Source organism: Capra hircus, chromosome 10, assembly GCF_001704415.2.
Source record: "Capra hircus breed San Clemente chromosome 10, ASM170441v1, whole genome shotgun sequence".
In the NCBI taxonomy this organism is placed as follows: Eukaryota; Metazoa; Chordata; class Mammalia; order Artiodactyla; family Bovidae; genus Capra; species Capra hircus.
The window spans coordinates 80,714,382-80,729,414 of record NC_030817.1 but is presented as its reverse complement, the minus strand read 5'-3'; positions in this window follow the sequence as shown (position 1 = coordinate 80,729,414).

Sequence of the window (15,033 nt, the reverse complement as noted above, 5' to 3'; positions counted from 1 at the left end):
GACATCAATGACAAACATCCACTCCACAACTAAGCAATTCAAGTACTTGCCACCTAGGCCAGTGGTTTTCAAACCTAATTTTAAAATTACTGGAGTTCCATTATTACAAAATCTACAGTAAGAGTTCTGTGGTTGAAATTTGGTTGGGAAGTCCAGAAGTCTGCCTGTCTGTGATCGCTCTCTCAGACCCCTTTTTGAAGCTCATCATTTCCTCCAAGTTACCTCCAAGGAGGCTCTGACTTACTGGGAGCATGCCTGAACACCATTGTTTGTCTTCAAGATGAGCTGGATTAAGTCTTGATGCTGAACTGATCCAGGTTCAGATAAATTCCAAGTGATACAGTGATGGAAATGAAGATCTTAGAAGACTGAACATCTCAGCTCGCCTGCTGTGCTCCTGGCTGGTGGACTGCAGATTAAGATCTTCCCACACTGTTATCGTGTGCATCAGGGAGCCAGCACAGGCTTCTTCTCTCTTAGTTATCACTTTTATCACCCCATGTTTTTTTTTCCCCTCTAGTAAAGTCCAGTCCTGAGGTAGAACTATGGGGAGCATTCAGATCCAAGAGCACTAAGTTCCCTTCAGTGTAGAGACTGTGTGGGTCTAAATAATTTGCTAATTCAACAGACATTTATGGAGTCCGTACTGCGAGGCACTGTCCAGGCACTGAGGATTCCACCATGGGGAAAAGAAGGACACAATCCCTGTTTCCACGGCAGTCGCAGTTGAGTGGGAACCAGACAATCGCCTTGAAGAATATATAACTGCACATTCCTTTTGTGCTCTGAAGGAAGAACATGGTTCTAGGAGAGAAGATGGCAATGAGAGGTGGTGACGGTGGCACCAATGACAACAGCGGTGATTCAGGCATGATGGCGATGAGGAGGACAGTGGGTGGGAGGAGCTGCAATGTTGGTAACGATGGGAATGGCTGTAGTCATGATGTCAATAAGGACCACAGTGGTGATGTCCATGACGGTGGTGGTGGTGGTAGCGTTGATGTCAAAACTGGTGCAGTAGTGGAGGCAGAGGTGGCAATATAAGTCTGGGTGATGATGGGGGGGGGGTGTTGGTGATAATGGTGGTTGTTAGCAATATTGTTGGTATCAGTGGTGGTGGGGGGGTGGATGGTGGCAGAAAGTGTGATTAATTGATGACAGCGGAGGTGGCTGTAGGGATGGTTTGATTCTGGCAGTGGCAGAGATGAAGATGTCAGGGGTGGTGATGACTGGCTTTCATTCAGTCAACAAAAACGGTCTACAATGGCCATTTCTGTATTGATACTGGTGACGGGGTTGGTGGTAACGGCAGTCATGGTGGAGATGAAAACAGGGACAAATTCATCCTGGAAAGACTAGTGTCTACACACTTTCAGTGAGCAAGACCTAAATATAATGTTTTAAAAGAGCGACAGCGGTCATGAGCATAGAGATAATGTAAATGGAAGCACACAGGCCCTATCTAAGCTTTCTAAAACTTGGTCCTGAGCCTCATGTGAAAGCCTGGACTGGCTATATCCATTCTATGATCTCATCCCACCTCTCCTCCTTTCACTCTTGTTCTAAGCCTCTTTCCTGGAGGTTATTCATTTTCCCTTCTCCAGCAAACCTGAGTGACCCTAAGCCCATTCTTTGTTCCTGGAACCAGGAAAATGGTTCTCTATCCAGCTAAGGCTTCACAGAGGTGGCATGTGTAAACTCAAGTTCTCTGGGCCCCAGAGTCTATATTTTTGACTCAGAGAGGGATAAAGGAAATGGGTGGCGGCCAGCAGAGCCCAGTCCTGTGCTGAAGCCCAGACCTTTGTCTGGGGGGTAAGGGCTCTACCTGCTGCAGGGGGAAGGACATAGCTGGTGGGTGGGGCCTCTACTACCCGGGACTCAATTGCACTGATGTGACTGGGCTTAAAGATGTAACACTGGCTTCTCAAGGGGACATAGGAGGAAGAAAGAGAATGAACAGGAGTTTAAGGAAAGAAAAGAGAAGTGCTAGAACACGGGGGAAGGCAGTGAAATAGGAGGGAATGTAAGGTTTCTCTTTCAACTAGCAATCATCTTAGTGACCATCAACAGACGCGATAGTGTTGGCAGAGCGTGGCAAAGTGACAAATGGTGCTTGTGCGCTGAGTCTTAAGGCTGATGCTTCTCACGGATGTGTTTCCCAGGCCACTGCCCCATCCCAGCCACAATACACATGTGTACACAGACACACATGCACACACACACACACACACACTCTACACACACACACTGCGGCCCCGGGGTATCCCTGGTGGTTTTCTTGTTCAACCTGATTGAGACATAACTAAGTTGGAAATGTCTCTTTTGTCCACCTTTCAGAAGAAGAATGTTCAGGTCCATTTAGACTAAAGGAACCCTCTACTCCTCCTCCCTACTGCGCTTGCCACCTCCCCTCCATGCACACACGTACACACTGCAATCCATCACCGAGTTCCGCCAGTTTCATACCTACTGAGACCAGGTGCTCAGTTCTGTCACTGCTGGGGAGGGAATATGGCTTGACCACACCCACTGACCCTCCTCCCTCTGGGTGGACTCAGGCCAGGGTCTGCAGGAACAAAGCTCGTGAACTGCGGGACCTGAGCTGCATCCTGATAGGTGGCAGGCGCTGCCCCACCCCTGGTGCTCCTGCTACTGTCACCACCAACCCCAATGAGAAGCCTCAGGCCCCAGAAGGTGGAGCTGAAGTCCCCACCCCAAAGGGCAAAGGAACAAGTCTTCCCTAATCCCACTTTCCCACTAACCACTTAGGGGCCTGGAACCCAAGGGAGAGGGGACTGTGGCTGTAAGAAGTGGCTGGAGCCCCAGGAGGTCAGGAAGGGAGAGCACAATAATCACAACAGCACTTACTGAGCAACTGCTATGTCCCAAGCCCAGCTCAGGTGGTAATGAATCTGCCTGCAATGCAGGAGACCTGGGTTTGATCCCTGGGTCAGGAAGATCCCCTGGAGAAGGGAATGGCTATCCACTCCAGGATTCTGGCCTGGAGAATTCCATGGACAGAGAAGCATGGTGGGCTGCAGTCCATGGGGTCGCAGAGTCAGACTCCACTGAGCAACTGACACTTTCACTTTTCTTTCAAGCCCATGCTACATCACAGGCTTCCTCTCCCATAATCCTCAAATTCAGAAGACAGATGCCAGCACCACACTTTTTTTTACTGGTGAGAAGCCCAAGGCACTGGACTGCACAGCCAGTGATGGCAAAGTCAGAATGTGAGCGCTGACAGCAAACCCCGTAGCCCACACTGCTAGCCTCGGTCCCTGAGTTCACACCTTCACCTGCCCATAGTCTCCCTCGAGGTCTCCCGTCTCGCCAGAGGCACACATCTGCCTGGTGTTCTGTCTGGTCCTCTATGCGCAGACCTCCATCTCACAGGCCCCTGGCAACTGAGGACCCAGAGGTGGGCCGGGATGTTCCAGTGCTAGACTACGTGGGGGGATGTGCAGGGGCACCATTCTACTTCCCTCGTCCTGCCCTGCGCAGGACAGGCCTGTTAGGAGTCCAGCAAGTTTGGGGAAGACCAAATGACAGCCATGTCTCCTACAACTTGGTTTGAAATAATGCTCAGGCTGCTCTGGACATTCCTTCTCTAGAATGGGTCTGGGGGCAGGGAGTGGGGAGTGGGGTGGGAGAGGAGAGGAGGCTGGGCTGGGGCTCTGGGGTTACAGAAAGACCACTGCACAGGGCTGAGGGTAAGGAGCCAAGAGAGGCTACCAGGCCTCTCTGCCAGGTGGGGAAACTGTGACAACCAAGCCTGGGTGGGTGGGATGAGCTGGATGCATGAGTCTAGGAGAGCAGTGGGGAGGAGAGCTGCACAGAAGCAGCCCCCCACTCCATCTGGCCCCTGCAGACCCCTCTCTGGACCAGCCACAGGCAGCGTGATGAGACTGAGAGAGCTGAGACCGGGCAAGGCCAAGGTGGAGATAGGAGTTTTCAGCCCCTGCCAAGTGCTATCCTGCCACATGAGGGCCATCAGCCACATGGTCAGGTGGGGCGGAGGAGGGGGGTGAATTTATTTCTGAGGGCTCCAACAAAAGCACTAGCATCCAAATGGTCCTGCCAGACCCTGCGGCTAAGTAAGCCTACAGTGAGAGAAAGATTAGCAGCAACTGGAAATGAGGGAGGTGGGTCTTGGGAGGCTGTGGGGGGCAGGGGGCAGGGTGGGAGGATAGAGCCAGAGGCAGTAGCTTTTAATCTTAGCTGCACATTAAAGTTACCCAGGGAGCTTTTATTAATAACCCGTACCCAGGGCCCACTGATGAAATCAGAATCTCAGGGGGCAGTGCCAGGGCACTAGTATTTTTAAAAAGCTCCTCAGTTAACTCCAATATGCAGTCAGGAGAACCCCTGCGCTCAGAGCAGACAGTGGATGGAGTGAGCTTAGAGGTTTAATGCCTTCTACACAGGATGGGGGAGGGACATTCCCAAGGTCACACAGTGAAGGGATCATAGCAGGGGAGGACAGGAGTGGCTGCGTAGGCCACTATTCTGAACTAAGAACCAGAGCTGTCTCTGCAGCCAAACCCCCCACCATCGGTTCCACCCTGGATACACCAAAGGCTCCAGCTGCCCTCTCCCCACTGGCTCTTAACTGGACCGTCCCAACTCCCCCACTCTCAGAACCCTGCATCTGAATGACTCTAGAATTAGGCATTTCAAGTTCTTTTCTGAACCAGCACATAAAAGAACAGAGAATTAATAAGTGCCCGCATCTCAAAGGCCTGAGCCTCACCTGCAGTGATATGCAAATGGCACCTAAACACCCACAGTGCTGTGCTTAGAAGCTGGGAGCAAATGGGATGCAAATATATGCAATCATTATGCAAACAAGGGCAGTCCCAGATTAATGGCCTTGATCCCTCATCCAAACAGCTGCTGTCTCTTTAGGTACAGGCATGGCTGACACGGAGGGCTGAGCTGTCTCCTGTCAGCGGCATCCTGAGGAAGGTCAAGAGGAAGGATTGTTCTGACACCCACTTGCTGGCGGTCTTCTCGGAGAAATCTGGGAGCCAGTGTCTGTCAGGCAGGAGGCTGTTCCCTGCCAGGGTTCCTTACCCAAGTCCCTGGTGCAATGCCGGTCATTCTCTCTGGGGGAAAGAGTAGTGTTGGCAGGGGTGGTGGAGGTGGTGGAGGTGATGGGAGAGATGATGGTGGAAGTGGCAGGGCTGGGGATGGCTGAGAAGATGACACAGGGCGGGGAGGGCGAAGCTCCTGGAACGGTGACGATGACAGAGGTGAAGATGGGCCTGGAAGAGATGGTGGCCATGGTGCTGGTGACAGCGAATGCCATGGAGGTGATGGCAAATGCGATGGAGGTGATGGTGGCGCTGGTGATGGTGAACGCAACAGAGGTGACGGTGAATGTGACAGAGGTGACGGTGAATGCGATGGAGGTGACAGTGGTGCTGCTGATGGTGAATGTGACGGAGGTGACGGTGAATGCGACGGAGGTGACAGTGAATGTGACAGAGGTGATGGTGAATGCGACGGAGGTGACAGTGGTGCTGGTGATGGTGAATGCGACGGAGGTGATGGTGAATGCGACGGAGGTGACGGTGAATGCGACGGAGGTGACAGTGGTGCTGCTGATGGTGAATGTGACAGAGGTGACGGTGAATGCGACGGAGGTGACAGTGGTGCTGGTGATGGTGAATGCGATGGAGGTGATGGTGAATGCGACGGAGGTGATGGTGAATGTGACGGAGGTGACAGTGGTGCTGGTGATGGTGAATGCGACGGAGGTGACGGTGAATGCGACGGAGGTGACGGTGAATGCGACGGAGGTGACAGTGGTGCTGCTGATGGTGAATGTGACGGAGGTGACGGTGAATGCGACGGAGGTGACAGTGGTGCTGGTGATGGTGAATGCGACGGAGGTGACGGTGAATGTGACGGAGGTGACGGTGAATGCAACAGAGGTGACGGTGAATGCAACGGAGGTGACAGTGGTGCTGCTGATGGTGAATGTGATGGAGGTGACGGTGAATGTGACGGAGGTGACAGTGAATGCGACGGAGGTGATGGTGAATGCAACGGAGGTGACAGTGGTGCTGCTGATGGTGAATGTGACGGAGGTGACGGTGAATGCGACGGAGGTGACGGTGAATGCAACGGAGGTGACAGTGGTGCTGCTGATGGTGAATGTGACGGAGGTGACGGTGAATGTGATGGAGGTGACAGTGAATGTGACAGAGGTGACGGTGGCGCTGGTGATGGTGAATGAGACAGGTGACGGTGAATGCAACGGAGGTGACGGTGAATGCGACGGAGGTGAACGGGGGTGGCGGTGAATGCGATGGAGGTGGCCGTGGATGCGACGGAGGTGATGGAGGTGACGGTGAATGCGACGGAGGTGATGGAGGTGACGGTGAATGCGACGGAGGTGACGGAGGTGACAGTGAATGCGACGGAGGTGACGGTGAATGCGACGGAGGTGACAGTGGCGCTGGTGACGGGTGAATGTGACGGAGGTGACGGCAAGTGCGACGGAGGTGACAGTGGCGCTGGTGACGATGAATGTGACGGAGGTGACAGTGAATGCGACGGAGGTGACGGAGGTGACAGTGAATGTGACAGAGGTGACGGTGGTGATGGTGAAAGTGACGGAGGTGACGGTGGATGTGACGGAGCTGACGGTGGCGCTGGTGATGGTAACTACAGGGGTGATATAGGATGTGATGCTATGGGTGACATGGGGATGCTAGAGGTAATGTTGACAATGGGTGTGGTGGAAAGGATGGCGACAAGGAGGGGAGACTGATGGAAGTCAGGAGGAGGACGACAGTGCGAAGCTGCTGGCAATGGCAGGTGATGGCCGTGCGTGCAGAGGCCGGGGGGGTACAGGTAAGAGGCAGGGGGAGAGGTGGGCATGGTGAAGGTCATTGTCATGAGCAGCACGAGATGAGAGCAATGCCGAAGAGGCACAGAAGTGGCAACACGGAACTGGGGAAGATGAGTTCTCAAACGTCTTAAGTTCAGTAGAGGAGGATGTCAGCCTGTCAGAACAAAGGCAGGAGGAAGGAGGGAAGGAATCTTTAGAAGACACACAAGGTCTGCTGTGATGGGGAGAGAAGGGGCGAGGCTCCCAAGCACAGACCCAGAAAAACACTCAGCGACAACTCCTGACCTCTCTCCTCAGCAAAGACACAGCTTCATGACTCAGGCCCACTCACTGACAGTAGCAGGCCTGAGGGCTGCAAGCGACCAGCAAGGCGACCCACAGCTGGGCCTCGGTTTCTCCCTCTGTGAAATGGGAGGAAGTGTGAAAACCAAATCAATGAGTGAGTTTTTCTCTCTTCCACAGGGACCCTGTGGCTGACCACAGAGCGTGTGCAGCAGAATGAAGCTGCCTTGGTGAGGGGAAGGGAAGCAGTGGGGACTTATCACACACAGCTGGGGCTTGGGAGATTGACAAGTTCTTCTCAGGAGAACTCAAAAACGGCCTGGTGTTACTCCTACCCCAGGGCCCATGCCCCTCCACCTCTCCATCACCCTCCCCTCATTTAGGCCATCACAATGACAGTCACCAGGGCTGTCTGCCCTATTTCCCTCCTGGGAGGCCACACCCTAAGCAGGTTGCAGGGTAAACTGGTTTAGTCCGTGAACTCTGAAGTCAGACTCCAGGTAACTATTGTGTGGCCCTCTGGACAACACATAACACATCTCTGTTTTCTCACCTATAAATTAGTAATAAAAAGACCTACTTTACAGACTATTAACACAAATGACTATAAATGTGTTTAGTCCAGTAAATGTCAACTCAAAGAACTGGCAGCTATTGGGCAGATACTGCAGGCTTCAGGTGTACCATGAGCAGCAGTGGCCACAGACTGGAAAAAGTCAACCCTCAGCCCAATTCCCAAGAAGGGCAGTACCAAAGAATGTTTAAACCGCTGGATAATTACAACTCATCTCCCATGTTAGTAAGGTCATGCTCAAAATCCTGCATGCTGGGCTGCAGCATTACGTAAACCGAGAACTTCCAGATGTCCAAGCTGGGTTTAGAAAAGGCAGAGGAACTGAGGTCAAATTGCCAACATTCGCTGGATCACAGAAAAAGTGAGAGAATGCCAGAAAAACATCTACCTCTGTTTCACTGACTATGCTAAAGCCTCTGACTGTGTGGATCATAAACTGTGGAAAATTCTTAAAGATATGGGAATACTAGACCACCTTACCTGCCTCCTGAGAAACCTGGATGTGGGTCAAACAGCAACAGTTAGAACCTTGTGTGGAACAATTGACTGGTTCAGGACTGATAAAGGAATATGACTAGGCTATTTATTGTCACCCTGTTTATTTAACTTATATGCCAAGCATATCATGAGCAATGTCGAGCTGGAAGAGTTACAAGCTAGAATCAACATTACCAGGAGAAATATCAACCTCAGATATGCAGATGATACCACTCTAATGGCTGAAAGCAAAGAGGAACTAAAGAACCTCTTGATGGGGATGAAGAAGGAGAGTGAAAAAACTGGCTTAAAGCTATTTAAAAAAAAAAAATGCGATCATGGCATCCAGCCCCATTACTTCACGGCACATAGAAGGGGAGAAGGTGGAAGCATATCCTCTTCTTGAGCTCTGAAACCACTATGGATGGCGACTGCAGCCATGAAATTAGATGATTGCTTCTTGGCAGGAAAGCTATGACAAACCTAGCAGTGTGTTAAAAAGCAAAGACATCACTTTGCTGATAAAGGTCCATTTAGTCAAGGCTATGGTTTTTCCAGTAGTCACGTATGGTTGTAAGAGGTGGATTATAAAGAAGGCAGAGCGCCAAAGAACTGATGGTTTTGAACTGTGGTGCTAGAGAAGACTTAAGAGTCCCTTGGTCAGCAAGGAGATCAAACCAGTCACTCTTAAAGGAAATCAACTCTAAATACTCATTGGAAGAACCGATGCTGAAGCTGAAGCTCCAATACTTTTGCCACCTGATTCAAAGAGCTGACTCACTGGAAAACACTCTAATACTGGGGAAGACTGAGGGCAGAAGGATAAGGAGCCGACATAGGATGAGATGGTTGGATGGCATTACAATGGACCTGAACTTGGGCAAACTCCAGGAGATGGTGGGGGGCAGGGAGGCCTGGCACGCTGCAGTCCATGGGGTCGAGAAGAGTGGCACATGACTTGGTGACTGAACAACAACAATGATCCTTTATTCTTCAACCCAAGAAGCAGTAGCCACAGGAGGAAAGGCCTTTTCAAAACTGTGTCTTCCTACAGCTGCAAGGTATAGGCTCTAGAACCAGCCACCACCTCCTTGCTGTGGAACCTGTGCCTGCAGGTTAGTCCTGCAGAGGGCACACCTCCTCCACAAACCAGGACTCCACTGGAAGGCCAGGCTGCCCCAGGGAAAAGGCACCTTACCTGCCCATAGATTCACTCTGCAATCCCCGTGCTCTGGCTGGGGTGGAGGGATGGCAGGGGAAGGATCCTAGCCTTCTGGGCCAGAGACACTCTGGGGGACTAGAAGAGGGTGGGGGAAGGAATCTGGTGTTGGTGTTGGTTCTCAGAGGTCCTGAGCCTTTCACTCTGGCTGCAGATTTGCTGGGAAATGGCAACTAGCTTAGGACAGAAGAGCCATCAGGGTCCCTCGAAAGCATCTCTTGAAAGCTCCAGAGCCCCGTGGGTGGATGCAGTGAGCACCATGGCCTCCTTCACACCCCGGTTCTTGGCTGGGAATCCCCTCCTCCCCACCCCTAGTCCCCCAACACACTGTGGTTCAGAGTGATTTGCTGTGAGTGGTGGTCATTTAGGCAGGGTGGCCTGAGGGGAGCAGGGTCTGGATGAGTCACCTCTCAGAATGGTAACAAGACCGCCTGGAAAGGATCTGTCTGCTTCCTCCCCAGAGTCACAGGTCTTCGTCTGCACACACCATGCACTCAGACACCCAGGAGGCTGCCATTCCCACCAGCAGAGGCTCAGCTCTGAGATGCACCCAGAGCAGGAAGCAGCTGCACCAGCCATGCCCTCCCACCCCAGAGCAGCACTGGGGCCAGCACCTGGCACCTGCGATGGTCTGGGCTCCATGTGTCGCCTCTGTTTCCTCTAACCTGTACCTAAACATCACCTGCTGGGGAGCCCCATGACACAGGAAGCTGCTGTCTGGTGCAGGCCCCACAGAGCACCTGCTTCAAATCCAGTCCTCAAGACACCTGAGGCACCGAGCTGCTTCACCTGGCCTACAGCACCCCCTGAAGTCAGTGGTCCTCTGCCCGGAATGAGGGGGCTCTGTGTCGCCCATAGGGGAAGTCACTATTTAGAGAGTGAAAAGGAGTGGTTGAGGATACAGATCCAGGAGGCAAAGGTCTGAAGGTGAGACCTGGGGACAGGAGGTGGTAGGTCAAAGGGAAATTAAAATTAGGACAGTGTGTGAGTGTGTGTGTGTGTGTGTGTGTGTGTGTGTGTGTGTGTGATCAGGTGCGCTGAGAGAAAGCAGCTGCTGGCCTTGGAGAGATTGCGTGTGTGTGTGTGTGTGTGTGTGTGTGTGTGTGTGTGTGTGTGTGTGATCACGTGCACTGAATGCTGGACAAGTTTCTGAGCCAGGGAAGGAAGGAATGTAGTGAAGTCTGGGTTTGAGGCATGTTGATCTGGAGCCTATATGGAAAGGACTGGGAAGGGAGAGATGAATAAGGAAGTAACTTCTCTGGAGCAAGTAAAGGCATAAACTGTGACTGACTGTGGTTGCTCTACGGAGTTCAGTCTGGAATGGGGCCCTCCGTGCAGAGGTCTGCAGAGAGCAGTGAGCCGAAGGCTTTGCGAATCCCTCTGCACGTCTCTGGGAGGCTGGGCAGTTCCCAGGGAGGGATCCCAGTGACTTCTGGAACTGCACCTGTAAACCCCCTGCATCTGGGGTTTACTTCTCACTCTCCTTGGAAAATCCCATGGATGGAGGAGCCTGGTAGGCTGCAGTCGATGGGGTGGCTAAGAGTTGGACACGACTGAGCTACTTCACTTTCTCTTTCCACTTTCATGCATTGGAGAAGGAAATGGCAACTCACTCCAGTGTTCTTGCCTGGAGAATCTCAGGGATAGGGGAGCCTGGTGGGCTGCAGTCTATGGGGTCGCACAGAGTTGGACACAACTGAAGTGACTTAGCAGCAGCAGCAGCCCCTCCTCCATCTGGATTCCAGGGTCAGAGGGCTGAGCTGCAAGCCCTGGACTGGCTCCTGCAAAGCCAACACATTCCCAGCCCACAGCGAACCTCTGTGTAGCCTTTGTAAGAGTTTTAAAAGGCTGTCCCCTCTGGGCAGATGCATCCTCTTGGCAGATGGTGCCTTTGAGCCAAGTAAGAGGTGCCCAGCGTGGGCTGGATTTCAACCCCCCACTTCTTCCTTGGCAAAGCCCCAGCACCTACACCATATGATCGTTCACAGCAGTCCTGCACAATTCCTGGCATTAAGAGAAACTACAAAGGTGACAAGTCAATCTTGAAAACCGCAAGCAGCCAGAGATGAGATCTTCCCCCACCCCACCTCCCCTCCTCCCTCCTCCTCTTCTGGATCAGGGGCTGAGAGCTACCAGGGGCCTGGATGAGGGGGAGCACGGGGTGGGGGCAAGCTGGCTGGGCCCAGGGAGTCAGAGAAGCAGGGTCACAGGCCCAGGCACAAGGTCTACTATGTCTTGTCTCCTTGGGGGTCAGACGAAAACAACCCTCGGAGGGAGTCACAACGGAGGCTAGAATTCGTTTTCAAAAAAACTGAGGCCAAAAGAGGTTAAGCGACCTGCTCAAGATGACACAGCTAATAAGAAAGTGGTGGATGGGGACGTTAGGTAGGTAGAACAGGGAAAAGGAGTCCAGAATGGCGGTGGCTAAAAGACAAGGAAGGGAAAAGCCCACGAAAATAGAACAAAGGAAGGTCCTGAGGACCGGAGTGAGGACCTCAGGTGAAACAAACAACACTCCTGGCTGGCCCAATTTACATAGGGCAGGCCCAGGGAGAGAACCACATACAAAAAGAGGAGCCAGAGCTAGCTGTCTCTCTCCCTCTCCTTCGCGTTGGGGCTCTTCTCTTCGCGTCTTTGGATCAACGTGCCCTCACGCCTTGAGGATGGATTTTCCTGCTATCTTCTAAGTAAAATAGAGCTGTAACACTGAGCTGTAACACTGATTTGTCTAAGAGCTATAACATGGTCCGTTCGAGACCTGAGAGCTATAATACGGTCCGTCCAAGACCCAAGAGCTGTGACACGCTGAGGGGGCTTTAATGTCCGTCACTCCAAATCTTTGTTGTGACGAGACAAACAACCGAGGAGCATTCACTCGCCTGACAGTGAGAGGCAGAGTCACAGGGCAGTGAAGGTACCAGGCATACCTAGGGTACATCCTGACCCTGACCTTGAGCATTCATTTCACCTTTCTGAATATCAGTTTGAAAGTGAAAGTGAAGCCGCTCAGTCGTGTCCGACTCTTTGCGACCCCATGGACTGTAGCCTATCAGGCTCCTCCGTCAATGGGATTTTCCAGGCAAGAGTGCTGGAGTGGATTGCCATTTCCTTCTCCAGGGGATCTTCCCGACCCAGGAATCGAACCTGGGTCTCCCGCATTGCAGGCAGACACTTTACCATCTGAGCCACCAGGGAAGCCCCAATATCAGTTTGTTCATCCACAAAATGGGGATAACAGCTAATGCTCCTCCTAGAATTAAAGTCAACAGTACATGTAAAGTACTTAGTGACAGTTCTAGAAACTGGGACCAAAAGCCTCCATTTCTTGCTCAGAGAGAGATGTGGACACACCATGGAGCTCCCCAATAGATGCGGAAGCTCAGGATATTAGAAAGTTGTCCAAGTACCAGGCCTGGTGACCCTAGGAAGAAGGCTCGGAGAGGTGTGCCTTGCACAGCTGTAGGAGCCCTGCAGGATCAGGGTGAGCGTGGCCTGCTGGGGGCTCACAGTCCCTCCCCAGGAGCTGCCCTCGTCAAAGGCCACATCCCCTGCCCAGGGCAGTGCCATCTAAGAACTGCTCAGTGAGGATCATGGGCCAGCTCTCTGGCCTCTTCCAGGGCTGCTCTGCAGGGCCGTGAGTCCAGAAAAAATAAGCTCTTCTTGGACACAGAGTGTGGAAAAAGCTGATAATGGCACACTGATCAACTAGTTTACCCAGAAAAAAACAAGATCAACCAGTGTAGATTTGATTCAGAGATGCAGAGAAAGCCGTTGCTCTGGATATCAGATGCTGGGGTTTGATAAAAGGAGGGAAAATGTTACAACATCTAGAGCAGAATTAGCTCAGATATAAGAGGATTTCCCCATGCCATGGAAAAGAACCCAGGACCTACCCAGGACAAACCCTAACAATCAGAGTCCAAAGCAGCCAGTTACCCTGGGTTCTACCAAAAAGGCAGGGACAGAAGTCAGGAGGCTAGGGACTTCCCTGGCGGTCCATGGTTAAGACTCTGTACTTCTACCTCAAGGGGCATCGGTTTGATCCCTGGTCAGGGAACTAAGATACTGCAGGCTGCAAGGCAAAACCACAAAATAAATAAAACTTAAAAAAAAAAACTGCTTGTTTCTGACTGCTTAAAAAACTGCTTGTTTCTATGTGCCAAGATCCAACATCGTGTATGTAGTAAGGGTGGGGGAAATATGTGTTAGTATGGGGGTTCTAAGGCAGTGTTTGTTTTTCCTGGGAAGACCCTGGACTTTTCCTCTTCTCACGTGACTGACATCTCATCTCAGTCCCCCAGGCCAGACAGAGATGAGAAGCTAATGGATCTCTGGCCAGATTACATGGTTCGCAGCTGGAGCTATTATTTACTAAGTATATGTCTTTTATTAAATGATGGACAGCTTCTGTCCTTATTCAACCTTTTCAGTGCTTTCAGTTTATTTGGAAGTTTCTGTAATTTGGGGAATTTGTTTCTGTCACATGGCTTTAGGGCTATTCAAAACCACCCCTCCCCAAAAGAGGAGTTGCCTGCATCCCTTCGGGTTCATTTTTCTCATTAATACCTGTGCCATTAGCAAGGGTAGACAGGACGATAAGATCTTTGCTAGTTTTCATAATGGTTTTCCTGATGAAAATCTTCTCTGATTTTCATCTCACACATGAGCTTATCTTTGCTGGGGCTACTGGCTCTAAAAAGCACACCACAACCAAACGAATGTTTCCATCACCAACTCCACCTCTGGGCTGTGGAACAACCACATCAACCTGTTCTTTGGGCCTTTATCCTCAAAGGGTGTATCTGTCAGGTGTGTCTGTTCAACAGCACAGTTGCACAGAATAATTTAGGAAAAGTTTACTAGAGGATCTGTTTGCAAAGGGAGCAGAGTTACAGGAAAGCAGCAGTAGGTGGTGACGCACCCCGGAGTTGGCAAGAGTGAGAAGCCACCACGGCCCTTGGGCACGAGGGGACTTGGGGGAGGAGTGGTTCCTGGACTTCAGAAGGCAAGCTGAAGCTCTGCCTCCACCAGCTCCAGCTGCGGCTGCAGCACAGGAGCCGCGGGCTGTGGTAGAAGGATTCACAACTGGCGGCCTGGCACCGAGGGGCCAAGTGGACAATTCCACCATCTCACTCCTCCCGTGCCCCCCAATTCCTGTCGGTGCCCCCACTTGCCAATCCAAATTGAAAACCAAAGGCCAAGGAGGACTTTAGAAGCAGGGCAAAAAAATGGGTCCCAGAGCAAGGTGGAGGGTGGATCTGAGGAGGTGAGCGGAGAATAGAGCTTTTTCCTGTCTGCGCCCAGTTCCTGAGAGAAACTTCCACTGAGTCCTTTGGCCTGTTCTGTCTCTCATGTCTTTGGTTGACAGTCCTAAAGCCACATCCCTTCCAGGAATCACATCATAAATAAATTCAGTTCAGTTCAGTTCAGTGGCTCAGTCGTGTCCGACTCTTTGCGACCCCATGAATCGCAGCACACCAGGCCTCCCTGTCCATCACTAACTCCCAGAGTTCACTCAGACTCACGTCCATCGAGTCAGTGATGCCATCCAGCCATCTCATCCTCTGTCGTCCCCTTCTCCTCCTGCCCCCAATCCCTCCCAGCATCAGAGGCTTTTCC